This window comes from Cnephaeus nilssonii (assembly GCF_951640355.1).
Source record: "Cnephaeus nilssonii genome assembly, chromosome: 8".
Classification (NCBI taxonomy): Eukaryota; Metazoa; Chordata; class Mammalia; order Chiroptera; family Vespertilionidae; genus Cnephaeus; species Cnephaeus nilssonii.
In genome coordinates, this window is record NC_137079.1 from 99,480,164 (window position 1) to 99,504,614 (window position 24,451).

Genomic DNA, 24,451 nt, shown 5'->3' on the forward strand with positions numbered 1-24,451 from the left:
TGCTATTTAAGCCATAGACCCCAATTCCAAGCAGCCACAACTCTCCATCCTGCAAGATGACAACTGGCTTGGTCACAGTTTTGTCAGTAGCTTCTATTAACTGTGCTAGCTTTTTGCTGCACGGGGAACTTTTATATAGTTTCTTATTTTATTCCCACAAGAATCATGCAAGGTAGGCATTATTATCCTCATCTGACAAATGAAGAAACTTAGGTACAGGAAGCTTACTTCATTTGCCCATAGTCACACAGTTAATAAATGTAGAACCTGACACAATTTTTAAATTTTCCTTATGTTTTAAAATTCAAGTCAGCTTTTCAATTTTATGGCCATATGCTCATAAAAAGTTTAATCTCTTTATGAAAATGCAGTCTTTTAATCAATGAATGTATTATTTCATAACAGAGAGTAGACAAATCTGACTGTTGTGAACACTGCTTCCTATAGTGATGGGAACCATCAAATATGTCTACTCTAAGCTAAAATTTTTATGAGAACTTTTGCATTTCACTCTCTGACACAAACTTCATGGACAATCTAATCTATATGTGCTTCTCCCCGTCCCACCCTCCCCCCCCCCCAGGCACAAACCAGGGAAAAGAAATAGAATCAATGAAGAAGAATTTGTAGTTGACCATGTATCTCTTTTCAGATACCTTTGACTTCTTCATTGAAAATATGCTTAATCATTTATATTCAAAGAGAATTACAGAATAAAGGGTATAAGCAGGAATAGATGCACTTCCTGTTGTTGTTTTTTTACCCTCTAGGAGGGGAAATTTATTCAATCTCATTCATAATCTCTCTTCAGTCCTTCTCTGGGTCCATGGGCATGCAGTACTCCTGGATTGGGGTACCAAGCATATTTAGTGCCCATCACACTTATGAGAAACATCATTCTAATTTTCCTTTGTATTTCTTTTCATATGGGAAAGGCTCTTTAAGGCAGTTTCCACATCCTAATATATAAAAAGCCAGGGGCCGTCATGACTGAAACAACAGGACAGACAACTGAACAGCAGGCTGCGTGGGGTGACAAGGCCTGCAGGGGGGTCAGTGAGGGACGACCAAATAACTGAACAGCAGGCTGTGTGAGGCAACCAGGCTGGCAAGGGGGGGCAGTTGGGGGTGACCGGGCTGGTGGGGGAGAGGGGCTGTTGGGGATGACCAGGCCAGCAGGGTGGGCAGTTGGGGGCAACCAGGCTGGCGGGGGGGGGGGGCAGTTAGGCATGACCAGGGCAGCAAATGGGGGCAGTTCAGGGCAACCAGGCTGGCAGGGCGGGGGAGGAGTTGAGGGTGACCAGGCCAGCAGGGGCAGGGGGACAGTTGGGGGCAACCAGGCCAGCAGGCAGAGGCAGTTAGGGTGATCAGGCTGGCAGAGGTGGCAGTTAGGGGCGATCAAGCAGGCAGGAAGCTGAGTAGTTAGGAGCCAGCAGTCCCAGATTGAAGAGGGTGCAGGCTGGGCTGAGGAGAACCTGCCCCCCCCCCCCATGCCCAAATTATGTGTACCAGACCTCTAGTTGTTTCATAATTGCCCTTAATTACAGAACACTTACTGTAAGTGTTTAACATGATTTGAACATTCTGGTTCCTCATTCTATTCATAATGTCTAATTATATTTGGGGGACCTAAGTCCAGCACTTTCTATTTTCCTTATTAAATTCTGTATTGTTATTTGATCCAACCTTATAACCTTTTGGACACATTGTCACCTTACATAAGAGTGATCCCTCCAGCTTCCTGTCAGTCTGATGATTATTACCACTGCATCAACATCTTCATCTCAGTTGTTGATAAAAACTTTCAACAGGAACATGGTCACAGCAGGCTCCAACAGCTCACTGCCCAGACTCTCTCTCCAGGTTGACAATTGATGGCAAATGACTCTCTCAATGTACTTGGGTAATTACAGAAATTAATGTGTCCTCTACAGCAAATAAATATCTAGAGGTCTAGTAATAATTAAAATTCACATTTTTATATCTAAGATTATATCCTTGATTTTGATGCAATTTTGAGGGGATGAGCATTTTATAGACTACGAAGTTTTCATTCATTCATCCACTTATCCACTAATGTTTAATGTTTTCAATGTGCCAAGCACTGTGCTAGGTGGGAACACTAAGCCATAAGATACAATTACAAATATTCTCTGCCCACAGCATTCATGGACAAATATTTCTGGTTTGAAACAGAGGTGTTTTAGCTGTTTTTTTGTAAGTAACAGAATTGGGTTTTGATTTAGGGACCAATTTGAAAACTGATTTTCTTTAATAGGTTAGTTAAACCCACTCACATTTATTCATAAAACTAATTTGTTTCATCTCAATTCTGACATATTATTTTATGTATATTATGTTACATTTACTTTGCTATTTTCTTTAGTTGGTGTGTCTCTATTATTCTTTGAAATATTTGTTTTGGTGTTTAGGAAGAATTATATTTTTGTTCTAGTGGGTATTCCATATTTTTATCATTTATACTGTCATTACTCCCTTTTTCTTATTTAACTTTTTACTGTTTTGCCTGTCAGTTTAAAATGTTATCCTTTCATACCAAACTGTAAGCGAGGCAATGATTTTATTATTTTCTCTTTCCTCTCATTTTCAGCTCGTTCTTTGTAATCTGTGGGACCTACTGCTTTTGCTATTATTCTTTACCAATGTCCCCACCTCTGTTTTTATACTATTAGCTTTACACTTTAATATATTAAATCCTCATAATCTTTTTCCAAGTTTCCTGAGTTATCTGTTGGTTGCATAAGCTCATCCTTAGTAGAAAATACTTATGTGTACAGTATTCTTTGAGCTGTTGCATGTTAGAAACTGTTGTTTTTTATATATAGTCTTGATACTTGAAGAACATCTTAGCAAGCTAAAAAAAATCCTTGGCTAAGACTTCCTGAGTTTCTTGAAAATGTTGCCCCACTATTTCCTTCACTTGGGTGTTGTTTTAGATGAATTTGATGCTAGTTTAATTTTCTCACTTTTATAGATAATGTGATATTTTTGCCTGGAGGCCCCTAGTATTTTTCTTTGTTTTACTAGGGTATATATCATGGTTATTCTATTCATGTCAAATTCCAGGTACTTGGTCAGCTCTTTCAACAAGCACACTTAAATTTTCTCTTATTTGCATTAAGATGTCTTTAAAAAAAGAGTTCCTACAAAAAAAATTAATGGAACAGAACTTTCATTGTCTGTTGTTCACTTTTTCTATGCTTCCTCTAACATTTTTTTTTTACTTATTTCTGTCTCATTTTCATTTGCTTTGTTGTTTTCCTGCCTAAATGTCTATTGTTATGTTTCCATTTAACTCTGCTCTTTATGGCCTCTAATAATTGATTCTTGGATTTCTTTCTGAGTTTAATCACCTCTTATTACATTTCTTCCTATTGTTTGTTTGTTTTGTCCATTTTTAGTTTTAGTTTTAGGATTTTTTTATTGTAGCTATTTTAATATCTTAGAAGGCTTATTGAGAATATTTAGTTCAGTTTGGAGTGTTGGTGTTACAGTTTTCTTCTGCTTTGTTGTTTGGTTTTAGAGGGAAAGTACTCATTATTCTATTTTCTTTTTATAGTATCTTTGTATGGAGTTGATTTGATGTACTCCTATTTTTAAGTACTTTTGACAGGATTTCTGATCTTTTTTTTTTTTTTTTTTTGTCTGTAGAGTGAACTGCAGTGTTAGTGTGTCTTATTTCTCTTATATTTATTATCTCATTATTGGCCTGGCCAAACTCACACTCACACTCAACTTCCTATATGGGGCTGATTAAATATGCATTCGCTCTGGCAGGCTAATAGGAACATTTATCATGGAGAGTCCCCAGAGAAGGATTTAACATAATGTAACCTGATTTTTATTCCTATGGTCCCAATCAGTTGAGCTGAGATCAGCGATGGCATAGGGTTATGCCTTAATCTCCAACTAGAATCTAAGAACAGACTGGTATCCATTAAGAAGCTGACTTTATGAAACAGGCCTTTTGTTCTGTTAAATAATATTCAAACTGAAAAGTGAATTGAAAACTAGAGATGGAAAAAGTATGTACAATCAGCTGTGGCATTCAAATTTAGGACAACAAACTCTGATCCTGAATAAAGATAAACCTCTCCAGTGTCAATTACATGTAGGACCTGTTCAAATCCCATATTTACTAGTTGTACAATTTTGGAAAACTTAAGCAACTTCTATGAATCTTGTTGTTGTTTTTTTCTTTTATAATATGAAAGTGATAGTATTTCTCACACAATTGTAGACATTATATGAGAAAATAAAATGGTAAGTACTTAGAATGCCTGGCTCTTAGGTGTTCACTGTTACTTATTATCAATTAACTATGTTTCCAGAGAGTGTAGTTGAACATATATTCTATGATTTTCTTAATTATAAAAGTTATTGAGCCCCCTGATATACCAGACACTTAGGCTTTACATATATTATCCTAGTCTTTATTTATAAAACCCGGGAATCAGTAAACTGAGGCTTATGGGCTTTGTCAGTTCCCCTAGGTTACATAACTACTTAGTGACATCAGAAATAGGATTTTTAATAAGATCTATTTGACTCCAAAGCACATGATTCATTCTATCTCCTTCCAAGACCTTTTTCACTATCTCATTCCTTCTCTGATTCTTCCAGCACTTGTATTCTGAAACATCCAGCGCTTCATGTTTTTATTTTGTCTTATTTGCTACTCTGAGTTTTTGTCTTAGTCCCCCAATAGAATTAGTGTTTTCTTTGAAGGACATAGATAAAAATAGATATAACTATATAGCTATATTAACCTCAGTGCACTTCCTCTTTCTCCGAATGGTTTTAGACTCTTGGAAAATTCTCAGTAAATACTATCAAATGAATAAAATCAATGTGAATAGCCTGTGGTTATTTCAGGAAAGATACAATTAATGACATTCCTAATTGTGTTTCATCATCTATATCCAAATGATATAAGACAAATATCATAAAGGATATGTGGAAAATGTAGAAGGAATATGTAATCTGAAAACAAGAGAATCCAAATTTAGGAAACACCAGACTTATTTTATTTTCTAAGGCTTTTTATTTATTATTAATTTTTTAAAAATCTTTATTGTTGAGAGTATTACAGGTGTCCCACTTTATTCCCCCATTGCCCACCTCTACCAAGTTCCCACCCTGCCCCAGACCTTTACCACCCTATTGTCTGTGTCCATAGATAATGCATATTCTATATAATAAAAACCTAATATGCTAAGTGTCCGGTCGTCCAGTCATCCGTTCAACCAATCAAATTGTAATATGCTAATGATATGATAAGACCACTCAACCGCTCGCTATGACATTCACTGACCACAAGGGGGCAGATGCTCCAACCAGTAGGTTAGCTTGCTGCTGGGGTCCGGCTGATCAGGATTGAGGGAGATGGGCCGGACATGCCCTGGAGCCCTCTCGCAGTCCCTTCCCAGCTGGCCAATCTCCTGCATCCCTCCACGGCCCCAATCATGCACTGGTGGGGTCCCTCAGCCTGGCCTGCACCCTCTCATTATCTCTGACCCCTCAGGGATGTCAGAGAGCTGGTTTCAGCCCGATCCTGCAGGCCAGGTTGAGGGACCTCACTGGTGCACGAATTCGTGCTCCAGGACTCTAGTATGACTATAAGATCTTTGGTTAATCTCTCCCTGCCCCTCCTCCCCCTTCTCTCTGTGATTCATCAATCTGTTCCATGTTTCCATGCCTCTGGTTCTATTTCATTCATCAGTTATTTTGTTCATTATGTTCCTTGTTCATTTATTTTTATTTTTAGATTCAATTGTTCATATTTTTTATCTTTCTTCTTCCTCCTCCTCCTCCTCCTCTTCCTCTTCTTCTCCTCTTCTTAAAGAATACTCTTCAACATTTCATGTAGTACTGGTTTTTGGTGGTGATGAACCCCTTTAGCTTTTCTTGTCTGTGAGCTCTTTTTCTGACAGATAGCTTTGTTGGGTAGAGTAATCTTGGTTATATCAATCACTTTGCTATCTATTCATCACTTTGAATATTTCTTGTCACTCCTTTCTTGTCAAAGTTTCTGTTGAGAAATCAGCTGACAGTTTTATGGGTGTTCCCTTATAGGTAACTAACTGTTTTCCTCTTGCTGCTTTTAAGATTCTTTCTTTGTCTTCAACCCTTGGTATTTTTTATTATGTTGTGTCTTAGTGTGGTCTTCTTTGGTTTCCTCTTCTTTGGGACTCTCTGTGCTTTCTGGACTTATAAGTATATTTCTTTCACCAAGTAGGGGACGTTTTCTGTCATTATTTCTTTAAATAGTTACCAATATCTTGCTTTCGCTCTTCTCCTTCTGGCACACCCATAATGTGAATGTTGGTACGCCTGAAGTTGTCCCAGAGGCTCCTTACACTATCTTCATATTTTTGGATTCTCTTTTCATGTTGCTCTTCTGATTGGTTGTGTTTTGCTACCTCATATAATAAATTGTTAATTTGATTCTCAGAATCCTCTAGTCTGCTGTTGAATCCCTGTATATTATTCTTTATTTCAGTTAGTGTATGCTTAATTTCTGGCTGACCCCTTTTCATGTCTTTGAAATTCTCACTAAGATCCTTGAAAGTCTCACTATGTCCCTTGAAACTCTCTTTGGGTCCTTTAAAGCTCTCATTAAGATCCTTGAGCAACCTTATCACCACTGTTTTGAACTCTGTATCCAGTATTTTGCTTGCTTCCATTTCATTCATTTCTCTTCCTGGAGATTTCTTCCATTCTTTCATTTGTGACATGTTTCTTTGTCTCCACATCTTGGCTGCTTCCTTGTGTTTGTTTCTATATATTGGGTAGAGCTGCTATGTCTCCTGGAATTGGTAGAGTGGCCTTGTGTAGTAGGTGTCTTGTAGGGACCAGTGGCTCAGCCTCCTCAGTCACCTGAGCTAAGTACTCTAGGTGCAACCCTGTGTGGTTTGTGTGCACAGTCTTATCATAATTGAGCCTTCATTGCTGTTGGTGTCACTGGGAGGATTGACCTTCAGATCAATTGGCTGTAAGGACCAGGTGCAACTACAGGGGAAGAGCTGTGGTGCAAGAAACACCCCTATGGAACAGGACTTGCTTCAATGGGGCTTTGGTACTCACTAAATGTGCTCCTTGAGTGTGTCACTTGTGGATGTGTAGAGTTGTAATCCGGTATGTTTGTAAGCTGTCTACTGTGTGGACTGGCTCTGGGGCCTCCTGGAAGGTGCAGTCAGCCACTGCCTGGGGCCACCCAGCAGGAACTACTGAGCAATCTGTAGATGGCTGCTATTTGTATTGGGCTTGGAAGTGCTCAGATGAGGGCTGTGAAGCAAGGCAGGCTGGTTCTAGTGCTGGGTGCTGGGCCTCTTATTGATAGTTATTGGGCACACTGACACCAGCTGTTGCTTGTTTAAGAGATTTTAGGAAAGCCTGAAGCCTGCACCAGGATAGGTCATTCATATGAAAAAGCCATTGCAAACAGCTTTGGTGGGACTGCAAGGTGAATGAGGCAGGGTCTCAGGGAATCACCAGGGTAACCCATGCTGATAGGAACTCAGATATGGCTGCCAGTCAGCTCTGTGATGTGGGAGGTCTCGGAACAGGAACAATGACCTCTGCAAGCATCTGGGAGAAAGCCACCCTGAGTTCCTGCCCTGTGATGCAAGAAATTCCAGTTCCTCCACATATGTCCCTGGTTCCCCCAATACTGTCACCCATTGTTGGAGCTCAGAGGGAGTGGGACCATGTAAATTCAGGTGCTGGCCCTTTAAGAGGGATTGCCTGAGCCTCCAACAGCCTCTGTGTCGCTCAACCACCATTCCCGCTGGTTTTTACAGCCCAAAGTTAATGGACTTCTCTTCACAGCTCTGGAACCATGGGCTACAGGTCTGGTGTGGAGCTGGGACCATTTGCTTCTCACTGGAGGCCCCCACAGCAGGGATATACCTCCCTATTAAAAACATGTCACCATGTGGGCATCAGACCAGCCCTTTCCAGGCTTCTTCCCCTCCTACCAGTAACAATGTACTTTCTTCTTTACTTCTATAGTTGTAGGACTTCCATTCAGCCAGGGACTGAATGATGGTTGTTAAGTATTTTAGTTGTAATTTTGATGTGGTTGTGGATGGAGGAGGATATCTGCATTTACCTACACTATCATCTTGGTTCTCCACTCTAAGGCTTTTTAAACAAACAAAATCAAACATTCTTATTTAAAAATTAGCAGGATATAAACTGGAAGTTTTTAGAAGAAACACAAATTTCTATTAAATATATAAACAGTAACAATCTAATCTAATAAAAGGGCAATATGTAAATTAGCCATCACTCTGCAACAAAGATGGTGGCACCCATAGCGGTCGGGGCGGGACACTGGCATCCCGTGCCCAGGCTATGGAGGGAGGGAGGGCTGCAGACACAATGCGGGGCTGCTGGACTGGGGGCATGCTCTGAGCCACCACTGCGTAGGTCGGGGCATGCCCCCAGCCCAGTAGACAGAAGCCCAGCAAACAGAACACCCCCAGCCCAGCGAACACATGTGGGGCGTCCTCTGTGCATGAGCTGCAGAGGAAACACCTTTTCTGACTGCTCATTGGCTAAGCTCCCTGTATGCAGCCACTCACAGTGTTCTTGGTAACTTGCCTAATAAGAATCCAAGAAGGTGATCTACAGTTTTCCCACCACACTCCTGGAGGAAAATACTAAGGTCCGCTACTAGAGGGGCTAAGAAATGTCATATCCTGCCCTAGCCGGTTTGGTTCAGTGGATAGAGCCTCGGCCTGCCGACCACAGGGTTCAGGTTCAATTCTGGTCAAGGGCATGTACCTAGGTTACAGGCTCCTCCCTGGCCAGGGCCCAAGTCAGGGCTCATGTAGGAGGCAACTAATCGAGGTGTCCCTCTCACATTGATGTTTCTCTTTGTCTTTCCCTCTCTCTTCCAAGCTCTCTAAAAATCAATGGAAACTTATCCTCAGGTGAGAATAAAAAGAAAGAAAGAAAGAAATGCATATCCTATGAAAGACACATCTTGAAAATGCCTAAAGAAAGTTGTCATTTTTTCACAGTGAAGGGACTGGAGTCCGTGTTGATGAAAACACCTTGGTGACTGTGGCAGTGGCAGCAGCAGCGGGGTGATGGGGCTGGCACCTTCCCCTGATCAGCCCAGTCACCTCCCGCAGAGGGAGGCCAGACTGCAGCTTAGGCCGGCTCCCCAAGGGGAGCGGGCCTACACTGTCAGTAGGACATCCCCTGAGGGCTCCCAGTCTGTGAGAGGGGGCAGGTTGGGTTTAGGGACCCCCTCCAGTACACAAATTTTGTGCACCAGGCCTCTAGTAAGGACATAAAAATTAAAACTTAATGTGATACCAGTACCTTTTATTATTAGACTAGAGGCCCGGTGCACGAAATTCGTGCATGGAGGAGGGTTGTCCCTCAGCCCAGCCTGTACCCTCTCCAATATGGAACCCCTCAAGGGATGTCCAACTGCCCATTTAGGCCCGATCCTAGGGATCGGGCCTAAATGGGCAGTTGGACATCCCTCTCACAATCCAGGACTCCTGGCTCCCAACTGCTTGCCTGCCTGCCTTCCTGATTGCCCCTAACCACTTCTGCCTGCCAGCCTGATCACCCCCTAACCACTCTGCTGCCAGCCTGTTTGCCCCAAACTTCCCTCCTCTGCCGGCCTGGTTACCCCTAACTGCCCTCTCCTGCAGGGTTGATCACCTCCAACTGCCCTCCCTTGCAGGCCTGGTCCTTCTCAACTGCCCTCCCTTGCAGGCCGGGTGCCTCCCAACTCCCCTCTCCTGCTGGCCATCTTGTGGTGGCCATCTTGTGTCCACATGGGGGCAGGATCTTTGACCACATGGGGGCAGCTATATTGAGTGTTGCAGTGATGATCAATCTGTATATTACCCTTTTATTAGATAGGATAGAGGCCTGGTACAGGGGTGGGGGCCAGCTGGTTTGCCCTGAAGGGTGACCCTGATCAGGGTGGGGTTCCCTTGGGGCGTGGGGTGGCCTGAGCGAGGGCCTGTGGTGGTTTGCAGGCCGGCCACACCCTCTGGCAACGCAAGCAGAGGCCCTGGTATCTGGAATTTATTTTCCTTCTACAATTGAAACTTTGTAGCCTGGAGCAGAGCCAAGCCTGGGGCTCCCTCCGAGGCCCGCAGCCATTTGTGTTGGGGTTATAATTGAAACTTTGTTGCCTTAAGCGGGTGGGCCCGGCCAGGGTGTGTGGAAAGCTTTGCTTCCCCTGTTGCCGGCGGCAACCCTGGCCTGCTCTCTCAAGCTCCATTCTGCCACCATTTGTTTGAATTTGTTTACCTTCTATAATTGAAACTTTGTAGCTTGAGTGGAGGCTTAGGCCTGCAACGGCTGGCAGAAAGCTTCGCTTCCTCTGTTACCTGGGAAACCTTGTTCTCTGTGGCTGTAGCCATCTTGGTTTGGGTTAATTTGCATACTCGCTCTGATTGGATGGTGGGCGTGGCTTGTGGGTGTGTCAGAGGTATGGTCAATTTGCATATTTGTCTATTATTAGATAGGATTGATTTTTAAAATTGACTGTTTTTTCAGGTGTTGGCAAGAATGTAGGGAAACAGAAATTCTCACATACTGTAAGAAGGGAAATAAATTACTACAACTTATTTACCAGTTATAACATACATGGTGGATTGCAAAAATGGCTGTGATCAATTGTCTCTCTCTTTGCAATGTGATTTTGCAGGTCCTCTTATAAAGATGTGGAGTTATTTTTTCTTTTCTTCTATCTAAGCAGATTTCCTTTCTATTTTACCAACAGAATGCAGCAGAAGAAGCATCATGTCACTTTAAAACAAAGACCTCAAGAATAAGTGCACTTTTCTACTTGATCTCTTGCTTCCTGCAACTGTCATGAAACAACCCTGCCTAATAAAAGAAGTCACATGTTGCAGAGAATGACTTTCCCAGTTGAGGTGATCCAAGAGCAGCCAGTTCCTAGCAGCTGATTATGGATGCATGAGCAAAAGTAACTATAGTTACTTTTCTATCACAGAAGAAATACTTTTCTATGTTCAGAAATCTCATTGTCTTCAGAAGGGCCACATGTGGACATAGAAGACACAACCATGATGGCATCTCCTGGAGTTCCCACTCTAATTCATGGCTATATCTTCCAAATAGTCCCCTGAATGACCTTGATAATCATATCAGGGGACCATTTGGAAGCCTTTTGGTTTATCTAAAATAGCTCTTAAGTTTTCTCAAAATACTTTAAGTCTATTGTGCCACAAGAAAAGCTTTGGAATAGTCTCTGAGGACTGATTCTTCCATGATTTTCCTGGGCAATTTTTGGTTGAGTTCAAGAATTAATGTTCAAATGAAATATTTTCAGCTGCTGATATAAGAAACTGGTACACTAGATTTTTATGAATTTTCAAACTATTAAAAATAGTTCTAAACACTGAAATTAAGTAAGATAATTTTATATGCATTTATTACTAAAGATAAAAATTCTAATGTGAATAACAAAGGAGATAAATTAAAAGTCTAAATAGCCTACTTTTGAGGACAACAACATCCTCTGGGCCAGTAATTTATATATATATATAACCCTAATATGCAAATAGACTGAACAGCTGAACAACTGAACAACCAAACAACCGAATAACACATTAATATGACATGTGCTAACCACCAGGGGGCACAGGTGGATCATGGCGGGCATCGGCATCAGGTAGTAGAGCGCGGAACATGGCAGGTGTCAACTGTGGTGGGATGGTGGAGCAGGTGAGCAGGGGTGCCAAACCAAGGTGGGATGTTGGTCGCTGTCATCAGCGCAAGCCTCTGGTGGTTACTAAAAATTTTTTACTCCCGCATGCCATGGTCCTGCCCACTGCTTGCACCTGCTGCTGGCACTGGTCCTGCTCACACCCGCTGCTGGTGCTGGAGCCACCACTTGCACCCACTACCAGTGCCCATCACCGGCCCCAATTGCTTGGTGCCATCAGCAGGTGCAAGCAGCGGCTGCCGGCCCCAATCAACCCTCAGGGATTCTCCACCTCCCCCTGCTCCTGAGGGGCAATCATGGCTGGCAGCCACCACTTGCACCCGCTGATGGCGCCATCCCCAATTGCTCTGCACCATCAGCAGGTGCATGAGAGTGGTGGTGGCAGCAGAAGCAGGTCTGCCAGCAGACAGGGGACCAGGGGCTGTAACAGGAGGGGCCAGGTGGAGGCCCGGAGGATGGGCCGAGACCCGCCCCTGTGCCCACTGCAGCCTCACAGCCCACAGTTCCTTTCGGGGTGCATGAATTCGTGAACTAGGCCCCAAGTCTATAATAATAAAAGCATAATATGCTAATTAGACCGGATGTCCTTCCAGACGACCTTCCGGACAAAGCTGGGGCTGCGAGGGAAGCCCAGGTCCTGGGTGCCTGCTGATGGTCAGAGGAAAACCCGGGTCCCAGGTGCCAGAGGGAAGCCGGGGGAAGGAAGGCCTACTCTTGCATGAATTTCATGCAGCAGGCCTCTAGTGTTCCTATAATGAAGGCAAAATAACCATCACAATAAGAAAAGCCCCACTGTTTATTATGATACATCAAAACTACATTAAGTGCTTAACAAAAATGATCTTACTTAATATTTTAATAATTCTAATATATAGATATTATTATATCCATTTTAACTTTTTAAAATATTTTATTGATTTTTTACAGAGAGGAAGGGAGAGGGATATAGTGTTAGAAACATCGATGAGAGAGAAACATCAATCAGCTGCCTCCTGCATACCTCCTACTGGGGATGTACCCTCAACCAAGGTACATGCCCTTGACTGGAATTGAACCTGGGATCTTTCAGTCCACAGGCCAATGCTCTATCCACCGAGCCAAACTGGTTAGGGCTGTTATATTCATTTTATATTTGATGAATCTTGGGTAAAAAGCACTGAAAGTCACCTGTTCATGGTAGCAAAGTCAGTAAACAGTGAAGCCTGGCTTTAAACAGAAGTCTGACTCTAAAAGGTTCTGACTCTAAAAGGTTGTGCTCATAATCACCACACTCCATCACATTAAAACAAACTAACAACTCATACACACACACACAAACAAAAATAAAAACCATTTTATAATGCTTTAAATTCTATAGAATCCTTTGTCATATATTACATTATTTGTTCCTTGTAAAACTCTTATTAATCCCATTTTACAGAGGAAAAGACTAAGGTTTAGAATAGTGCTAAGGTTTAGACCCCATCCCTAAGCACTATTTCCCTGTGGCCTAGGCTGATTAAGTACCAAGAACAGGAGATACAGCCAAAGTGACAATCAAGACAAAGCACATGAGCTCTGTGAGCTTACTTGGGAAAGGTTCAAGGTAACTAAACAGAAGTAAAATGGTCTCTATTTTCAGATGAAATGATATTATATATAGAAAAACGTACAGGAGAAACCAAGATGGCGGCATAGGTAAACACCTAAACTGCTGCCTCACACAACAATATTAAAACTGCAACTAAAAGACAAAACGGACACCATCCAGAACCACAGGAAAGCTGGCTGAGTGGAAATTCTACAACTAGAAGGTAAGAGGAAAGCACATTGAGACTCAGAGGAGCTGCAAAAGGCTGAGGTATGGAGACGCGTGCACGGAGAGGACGGGTGGCTGACTACACGGGTGGCTGAGTGCACCGCTGGCTTTCTAAAGCAGGAGGGAGACGGAAGTTCCTGACTGCGCTGAACTCCAGTTCCGGGCAAGACTCTGGGAACCCAAATTCATTTTGGGGGAAATCTGGACTGTCAGGAAAAGAGAAAGCACACTGAGACTCAGGGGAGCTGTGGAAGGCAGAGGTCTGAAGTTGTGTGCGTGCAGAGAGGATTGACTGCTGAGTGCATGGGCGACTGAGTGCACGGCTGGCTTTCTAAAGCGGGAGGGAGACAGAAGCTCCTGACTGCACTGAACTCCAGTTCTGGGCGAGTTTCTGGGAAACCAGACTCATTCGGGGAGAAACTGGACTGTCTGGCAGTGGGTGAAACTTGAGGGTGGCTTTCTCTCAGAGGTGCTTGCAGCAATTACCAAGGGACACTGAGACCCAGGGGCCTCATAGTGCAGGGCTTACAGGAAGCCAAGGCTATCTGCTCCACCCTGAGACTCCGCCCCATTCAAGCTGAGCACAGAGGCTTTTGCAAGTCTTCTCCCACAAAGGTGTCTCCATCACAAAAGTTCTCCCAGCGTAGACACAGCTGATTCTCACAGCCAATTGGCCTGGAGGTAAATTCCTCCCAGTGATACTAACAACAATCAAGACTTAACTACAACAAGGCTGTGCACACAGTCCACAAAGGGGTGCACCAAGAGTGTCTACCTCAGGTAACTGGGGAGGCCGAGCCACTGGGCCCTATAGGACACCTACCACACAAAGCTACTCTACCAACTCAGGGAAGCAGCAAAAATGCAGAGACAAAGAAACAGATCACAAATGAAAGAAATGGAGGAAAGCAAACGACTGGATATAGAGTTCAAAACCATAGTTATAAGGTTTTTCAAGAATTTCCTAGAAAAGGCCGATAAATTTAACGATACCCTTGAGGATATGAAAAAGGACCAACTAGAAATTAAACATACACTAACTGAAATAAAAAATATTATACAGAGACCTAACAGCAGACTAGAGGACCGCAAGAATCAAGTCAAAGATTTGAAATACAAAGAAGTAAAAAACACTCAACCAGAAAAGCAAAAAGAAAAAATAATCCAAAAATTTGAAGATAGTGTAAGGAGACTCTGGGACAACCTCAAGCGTACCAACATCTGAGTTATGGGGGTGCCAGAAGAAGAGAGAGCAAGATACTGAGAACCTATTTGAAGAAATAATGACAGAAAACTTCCCCCACCTGGTGAAAGAAATAGACTTACAAGTCCAGAAAGTGCACAGAACCCCAAACAAAAGGAATCTAAAGAGGACCAAACCAAGACACATCATAATTTAAAGGTCAAGAGCAAAAGATAAAGGGAGAATATTAAAAGCAGCAAGAGAAAAACAGTTAATTACCTACAAGGGAGCACCCATACGACTGTCGGCTGATTTCTCAACAGAAACTATGCAAGCCAGATGGGAGTGGTAAGAAATATTCAAAGTGATGAATAGCAAGAACCTACAACCAAGATTACTCTACTCAGCAAAGCTATCATTCAGAATTGAAGGTCAGATAAAGAGCTTCACAGATAAGAAAAAAATAAAGGAGTTCATCACCACTATACCAGTATTATATGAAATGCTGAAAGGTATTCTTTAAGAAGAGGAAGAAGAAGAAAAAGGTAAAGATAAAAATTATGAACAACAAATACATATCTATCAACAAGTGATTCTAAAAATAAAGTGAATAAAAATCTGAGGAACAGAATAAACTGGTGAATATAATAGAATCAGGGGCATAGAAAGGGAGTGGACTAACAATTCTTGGGGGGAAAGGGGTGTGGGGGGTGAGAGAAGAGACTGGACAAAAATTGTACACCTATGGATGAGGACAGTGCGGGGGAGGTAAGGGCAGAAAGTGTGGTGGGAACTGGTAGAGGGGAGCAATGGCGGGGGGAAGAGGAACAATTGTAATAATCTGAACAATAAAGGTTTTTTAAATAAAAAAAAGAAAAAAAGAAAAACCTACAGACTCCAACATAAAACTGTTAGAAGTAAAAGAGAGAGAGAAGGAGAGAGAGAGAGAGAGAGAGAGAGAGAGAGAGAGAGAGAGAGAGAGAGAGAGAGAGACATCAGTAAACTTTAGGATACAAAATCTATATTAAAAAAGTTACATTTTTATACAGTAATACTATCAGAAGGAGAAATTAAGAAAAACCCATTTATGATATAAAAAATAAAATATTTAGGAATAAATTTAACCAAGGAGGTGAAGAGAGATATACTGAAAATTATACAATATTGATGAAAGAAATTGAAAACAACACAAATGGAAACATATGTGCTCATAAATTGGAATAACCAATATTGCTGAAATGTACATACTATCTAAAGTGATCTGTAGACAGTTTCAAGATGGCAGCCAGCAGGATGGCAGTGAGGAAGAGTGTTTGAGTGTAAGAAGGAAGTAAAAGGGGAGTGTGTGGATGTGTATGGTGTGTGTGTGTGTGAGTGACAGATAGTGAGATCTCACAAGAGTCTCAGGACTGGCAGACCAGGCTCTCCTGGACAGGGAGCCCCTGCTACTACTGTGGGAACTCCCTTGACTGCACAGTCTGGAACAGAAACCATGCCATCTTGAAGGCAAGAGCTGCCATGACTAGGAGCCCAGCCTCACCACCACCCATATAGGCCTTGTACACCGCCCCGGATCCCACAGTCAATTTGGCCAAAGTTGTGGTGCCTCACCCACAAACCCGCAGACCCCATGACTCCCATCTCCCTGGCTGATGGCTCCTGGATCCCTCAGTGAGTCGCTGAGTGCATGCCTCTTGGGCAAAGGCCATGCTGCTTCACCTGCAGAACCTGCAACTCCCCCCTCCCCAGCTGCCAATTCTTGAACACCTCAGTCACGCTGCTTCAGCCTCAGACCTGTGATTCCCACCTCTCTCTAGCTGCTGACTCCTGGACCCCTCAGAGAGTCACTGAGTGCACACCTCTCTGACCAAGGCCACACTGCTTCAGCTGCAGACCCAGTGACTCCCGCCTCTGTGGCTGCTGGTTCCTGGATCCCTTTGGAAGTCGCTGAGTGTTTTTCTCTCTGGCCAAAGTTACACTGCTTCAACCACAGAGCCTGGGACTATGGCCTCACCAGCTGCCAGCTCCTGGGCCCCTCAGTGAGTTGCTTAGTTCAAATCTCTCCAGCCAGAGTCCTGTTGCCTCATTCACAGATCCCAGGATACCCACCATCCCAGCCATGGTCTCAAAGACCCCTTCAGGGATTCACAGAGTAGCATCACTCTGGCAAGAGTCATGCCACACTGGCCAGAGTCACACTACCCCAGCCATGGGCTCCAGGAACCCCTCCACCCAAGCCATGGACTCTGGGACCCCACAGTGAGCCACACACTAGTGAGACCTTAGGCAACCTTTGTCAGAAGAGCCGGAACCAAAAGCACATTCACAATAGCTTGCACGATGAGGCCAGGGGTGAGTCACATTGTCAAACAATCTGTGAGGAGACTTCATCCACGAATGAGAAACTAACATTCAAGACCCAACTATATGAGGAGAACCCAAATAACTCAAGTAGGGGGCTCCACTAAAACACCCAGCTCAGAAGATCTGAAAGACTGCACCACTGGGTCCCACAAATCACAAACTACAGAGGATCACCTGCAAAAAACTGGGTGGCATAGGAATTGGATCTAAGACATAGAAACAATTATAATAGGACAGCAAAAATGTGGAGACAAAGAAACAATCCTCAAAGGAAAGAAAAGGAGGAATCTCCAGAAAAGGAATTAAATGAAATGGAAGCAAATAATTTGTCACAGAAAAAATTCATAGTAATGGTTATAAGAATGTTCAAATGTCTGGATGACAAATACACACAAATCAAAGAGAATTATAAGGAGCTGAATGAGAATTTCACCAACATGAATGAGAATCAACAGGAAATGAAGAATGACATAACCGCAATAAAAAACACAATGGAAGGTTTCAACAGTAGCCTAGAAAAAGCTGAGGACCAAATCTTTTAATTAGAAGACAAAGTGGGAAAAACTACCAAACAGAACAGCAACTGGAAAAAATAAAATAAAAACCAGGAGGAGTGTCTAAGGGAGCTTTGTGACAACTTGAAAAGAAACAACATCTGCATAATAAGGGTACCAGAAGGAGATGAAGCTGAGAAAGGAATAGAAAACCTGTTTGAAGAAATAATGACAGAAAACTTCCCTGATTTAGAGGAGAAAAAAGTCACACAAATCCAAGAAGCACAGAGAATCCCAAGCAAGATGAACCCAAAAAGACCAACACCAAGACACATTGTAATTAAATTGGCAAATGTAAAAGACAAAAAAAAAAGAATCTTAAAGGTTGCAGGAGAGAGACAGAAAGTTACCAACAAGGGATCTCCCATTAGACTATCAACTGATTTCTCAATAAAAACACAGTAGGCCAGAAGGGAAAGGAATGAAATATACACAATGATGCAAACCAAGGGACTTAATCCAAGACTACTCTATCCAGCAAGGCTATCATTCAAAATTGAAATGAAATTAGGAGCTTCACAGATGAAAAAAAGACTAAGGGAGTTTATTACCACCAAGCCAGCAATGCAAGAAATCCTAGAGGACAGCTGTAAAGAATAAATAGAAAGGGAGGAAGGAACACAGGCATAAAGAGTAAAAATGGCAACAAACAAGTAAATATCAATAATAACCTTAAACATAAATGGATTAAATGCTCCAATTATAAGACATAGGGTAGCTGAATGGATTAAAAAAAAAAAAAACATGACCCATATATATGCTGTCTATAAGAGACTCACCTCAGAACAAAGGACTCACACAGACTGAAAGTGAAGGGATGAAAATAATTATCCAAGCAAATAAAAATGAAGAAAAAAAAATCTGAGGTAAGAATACCTATATCTGACAAAATAGACCTCAACGTGAAGGCCATAACAAGAGATAAGAAAGGCCACTTCATTATACTAAAGGGGATATAACTCTGGCAAACATATATACACCGAAGGCAGAAGCATCCAAATACATTAAAAAAAAAAAAAAAAACTTCTGGAAGATATCAAGGGAGAGATCAACAGCAACACAATCATAGTAGGAGACTTTAATATCTCATTGACATCACTGGATAAATCTTCTAGAAAAAAATCAGCAAGGAAAAAAAATCAGCAAGGAAATTATATCAAGCATCTTCTCAGATCACAATGGCATGAAATTAGAAATCAACTACAATAAAAACAATCATAAACAATCAAACATATGGAGGCTAAATAACATGCTATTAAACAACAAATGTGTAACAAAATAGATCAAAGAAGAAAAACCCATCCTGGAAATAAATAACAATGAAAGCACATCAACCCAAAATCTATGAGACACAATGAAAGCAATCCTGAGAGGGAAGTTCATGGCACTATAGGTTTACCACAAAAACTTGTAGTAAGTTATCTAACCCTACAACTTAAAGATTTAGAAAAAGAGCCACAATGAAAACCCAGGGTAATTAGAAGAAAGGAAATAAAGCTCAGAGCAGAAATAAATGACATGGAGACCAAAAATAAAAACAATATGAAAGATCAATAAAACCAAGAGCTGGTTCTTTGATAGGATAAACAAGATTGATGAGCCTCTTGCCAGACTCGCTAAGAAACAACAAAGAGAGAGGACCCAAATAAACAAGACCACAAACAATAGAGGCTACGTAACAATTGACCCCACATACAAAGGATCCTAAAAATACTATGAGCAACTCTACTCAAATAAACTAGAAAATCTTGACCAAATGCACATATTCCTAGAAAAATACAATCTTCTAAAACTCAATCAGGAAGAATCAGAAAACCTGAATAGACCAATAACTATCCAAGGAATCAAAACTATAATAATAATAAAATAAGATAAAAACAGCAAACAAAAGCCCTGGTCCGGACAGCTTCACAGGGGAGTTTGATCAAACACTCAAAGAAGAACTAACACCTACTCTCCTCAAACTATTTGAAAAATTTCAAAAATAAGGAACACTTCCAAGCTCTTTCTATGAGTCCACCATTACCCTAATCCCAAAGCCAGATAAAGACACTATAAAGAAAGAGAATTACAGGCCAATATCTCTGATGAACATGGGTGCAATAATCCTTAACAAAATTCTAGCAAATCAGATGCAACAATACATTAGAAAGATCATACATCATGGCCAAGTGGGGTTTATTCCAGGCATGTAAAGCTGGTACAATATCTGCAAATCAGTAAGTGTGATACATCACATAAACAAATTGAAAAATAAAAACCACAGGATCATTTTAATAGATGCAGCAAAAACATTTGACAAAATTGAACAACAGTTTTTCATAAAAACTTTCAACAAAGTGATAATAGAGAGATCATACCTCAACATAATAAAAGCCTTATATGACAAACCTACAGCCAACATCAGATCAATGGACAAAAGCTAAAACCATTTCCTATAAGAACAGGAACAAGACAGGATGACCATTTTCACCACTCCTGTTCCACATAGTACTAGATTGCTAGCCACAGTGATCAGACAAAAAGTAGAAATAGCAGGCATTTGAACTGGAAAGGAGGAAGTAAAACTGTCACTATTCACAGACAACATGATACTGTACATGGAAAACCCTAAAAAATTCATCAAAAAACTACTAGATTTAATAAATGAATTTAGCAACATAGCAGGATATAAAATTAATACCTAGACATCTGTGGCATTTTTACACACCAATAAAGAACTCTCAGAAAGAAAAATCAGACAAACAACCCTATTTAACATTGCAGCAAAAAAGTTTATATACTTAGAAATAAACTTAACCAAGGAGGTAACAGACCTGTACTCGTAAAATTACAGGACATTGAAAAAATAAAAGATAGAGGAAGATATACACAAGTGGAAGAATATACAGTGTTCATGCATTGGTACAATCAACATCATTAAAATGGCCATACTACCTAAAGCAATCTATAGATGCAATGCAATCCATATCAAATTATCAATGGCTTACTTCACAGACCTAGATCAAATATGCAAAAAATTTATATGAAATTAAAAAGGCCCCGAATAACTGCAGCAATCTTGAGAAAGAATAACAAAGTTGGAGGGATTATACTAGTAATACCTGATATCAAATTATACTACAAAACCACTGTACTCAAAACAGCCTGGTACTGGCATAAGAATAGGTATATACTAATAGACCAATGGAACAGAACAGAGAACCCAGAAATTGACCCATGCCATTATACTCAATATTTGACAAAGGAGGCAAGAGCATACAATGGAGTCAAGACAGTCTCTTTAATAAATGGTGTTGGGAAAATTGGACAGTTATATGCAAAAAAATGAAATTATTACACCATACAAAAAAAATAAACTCAAAATGGATAAAAGACTTAAATGTAATATATGAAACTATAAAAATCCTAGAAGAAACCACTGAGAGCAAAATTTCAGACATCTCTCATAGGAATATCATTATGGATGTATCTCCTAGGACAATGGACACTAAGAAGAAAATAAACAAATGGGACTACATCAAAATAACAAGCTTCTGCACATCAAACAAAATAACATGGGATAATGTATTAACCAATGATCTATCCGATAAGGGGTTAACCTCCAAAATTTACAGGGAGCTCATACAACTTAACAAAAGGAAGATAAACAATCCAATTAAAAAATGGGCAAAGGACCTAAATAGACACTTCTCCAAAATAGACATACAGAAGGCCAAAAGGCATATGAAAAAATGCTCAAACTCACTAATCATCCAAATTAAAACAACATCTGTTAGAATGGCTACCATCAACAAATCAATAAATGACAAGTGGTGACGAGGATGTGGAGAATAGAGAACTCTAGTACTCTGCTGGTGGGAATGCAAACTGGTGCAGCCTCTGTGGAATACAGTTTGGAGTTTCCTCAAAAAATTAAAAATAGAACTATTATTTGACCCAGTGATTACAATTCTAGGAATATATCCCAGACACCCATCAGAAAGAATATATGCACCCCTATGTTCATAGCAGTGCAATTTACAATAGCTAATATTTGGAAATAGCCTAGGTACCCATCAGCAGATGAACGGATTAAAAAGCTGTGGTAGCCTGTGTAGAGGGACCCCTGGGAAGGCACCTGAGCATTCTATATTAGCCCCTCTTGCCCTTTTGGCCAAGAGGGACCCTCTTCTCACAATCCAATTGTCCACAGCTGTTGCCTGAGCTTTCTGTTCATGCCGAGGTTGAAGCCTCATGGTGGCTGGTACCATGGATCTGTCTCTCACCCAGTGGGATGAGCTGGGCCCTCCCTGGAGAAGAAACCTGGGTTCCACAAAATATGTGATCAGTGCTGGGGCCCTGCCAGCAGGCGAGGGGATCCCAAGGCTGGTCCTGGGCATGGAGGCCACGGGGGCGTAGGCGACCAAGGAGACAGAACTGAACCTCACATCACCCTGCTTGGCCCCGGAGGATGGCTGGTTAGCCAGAGACGGGTAAGATTCCTCAGGGAAGGAACAACCTAAGACAGGCACAGTCGCAAAGGGGCCATCAGGAGAGAACTTGGAAGTCAACAGAGGTGGGGCACAGACCTTCATCCCCCCCCCACCTCCGCCAAGTTTGCAGGGGCCTGAACCCTCACCCCTGCTGAGAGAGGTCTCCTGCCCCCATGGCTGCTTAGCTTCCCATGCCCAGCTCAAATTGGGTCCCAGGTAACAGACAGAGACTTGGCCAACAGCAGATGCCCTCTCACTGCAACAAGACTTGATGGAGATGTCTTGTACCCATGATCCAGGGAACTGGGGTTTTTGATATCTAAACCCAGCCTAGCACCAGGAATGCTCAGGGCCTACTCAAGAAGGCAAATAATCCTTTCCACTAATATTTACAGGATAAAATAAGATTGTTGTTAGAGTATTAAATTTGCCAGTAAAATAGTAGTCAAGTTTTCAAGTAGCTAATGTAAATTGGCTAATTGAAATAAGCGAATATTCTAGAAAAATCAATTGTACTGGACAAAAAAAGCTGTTCCTAAAGTGTTAACTAAAATTTTTATTGGTAGTTCATCTCATGGTAAAATTGCGTAACATGTAATGAACCTAAAACAGTCACATTTTAGTGCAAAAAATTAAAATTTAAAAGCTATCAAGATTACAGCATAAAATTTCCAAAAGTCTCCTAATATTTAAACCAAAAATGGGGGGATAGTAGAAGAATATCATGTAAGGAAAAATATCCTGTAAGTAAATTACATCTAGAAAATTTTTACTTTAGAAAATTAACTTTCATTTGTAATGCTAACAGCAAGACACCCATGTAAAACATACATGGTGTCAAAACAAGCCAAAGGAAAATCATTTGGGCAAAAAATGAAAAAGGATCGCAAGTCAAATTAATAGAAAAGATTCCTTTATTAACTTTTGGTTGAGAATATGTTTGTATATTTTCAGAAAACAACTCCGAGACCATGTGGATTCCTGCAACAGAGAGAAATTGACAGGAGTGCTCCAGCCATGAAGACAGAAGAGAAACAGTCCAGAGATGGAAGACACTGACGATGCCTTGCCATACTAGCAGTCAGCAGCTGTGCATCACTGCAGGTTGCCCAGGACCAAACCAGAGAGGGTCGGACCTGCATTACCACCATTTGTCCACCATCCAGAACTGAAATATCATTGCTGTTATGTACACATAAGGAACTGTTTGACATAGAAATTGGAACTCAAAAGAACTATTGGCCCAGAAAGAAACTCACTACAGACTGATTCATTTGCCTCTCAGCATAACCATTATTGCTTGTCTCATTTTTGGTTCTTGTAAATGTATTTCTAGTATCACATGAGCTCACTCATCTAGTGGAAATTATGAACAACATAGACTGATGAACAAGAACAGCATCAATCAGACTGTCAGACCTCAGAGGGAAGGTAGGGGAGGGTGGGGATAAGGGAGATAGATCAACCAAAGGACTTGTGTGCTTGCATATGAGCCTAACCAGTGATCATGGACAATAGGGGGGTGGGGGCATGCGTGGGGAGGGGTTTGGGATGGGAATGGGGGGTATGAGGAGAAATATGTGATACCTTAATCAATAAAATAAAAAATAAAAAGCTGTGGTAGCCCTATCCGGTTTTGCTCAGTGGGTCGACTGTTGATCTGTGGATTGAAGGGTCCTGGATTTGACTGCAGACAAGGGCACATGCCTGGGTTGTGGGCTTGATCCCCAATAGGGGGTGTGCAGGAGGCAGCCAATCAATGATTCTCTCTCATCATTGATGTTGCTATGTCTCTCCCTCTCCCTTCCCCTCTGAAATCAATAAAAACATTTTAATTAATTAACTAATTAAAAATAAAAAGATGTGATACATCTATACAATGGAATACTTGTAGCTGTAAAAAAGAAAGAACTCTTACCATTTGCAACAACATCGATGGAACTAGAGAGCATTATTCTAGGTGAAAAAAGCCAGTCAGAGAAAGATAAGTATCACATAATCTCACTCATATGTGGAATATAATGAACAACATAAACTGTGAACAAGAATAGGCCCAGAGACACAGAAACATCGAACAGACTGTCAAACCTTGGAGGGAAGTCAGAGGAGGGTGGAGGGAGGAAGAGATCAACCAATGAACACCTGTGTGTATTTACATATCCCATGGACACAGACAATAGGGTGGCGGAGGCTTGGGGGAGAGAGGTGGAGAGGGCAATGAGAAAAAAAGGGACATGTGTAATACTTTCAACAATAAAGATTTATAAAAAATAAATAAATGAATGAAGTGATCTTCAGATTCAGTGTAATCTCTATCAAAATTTC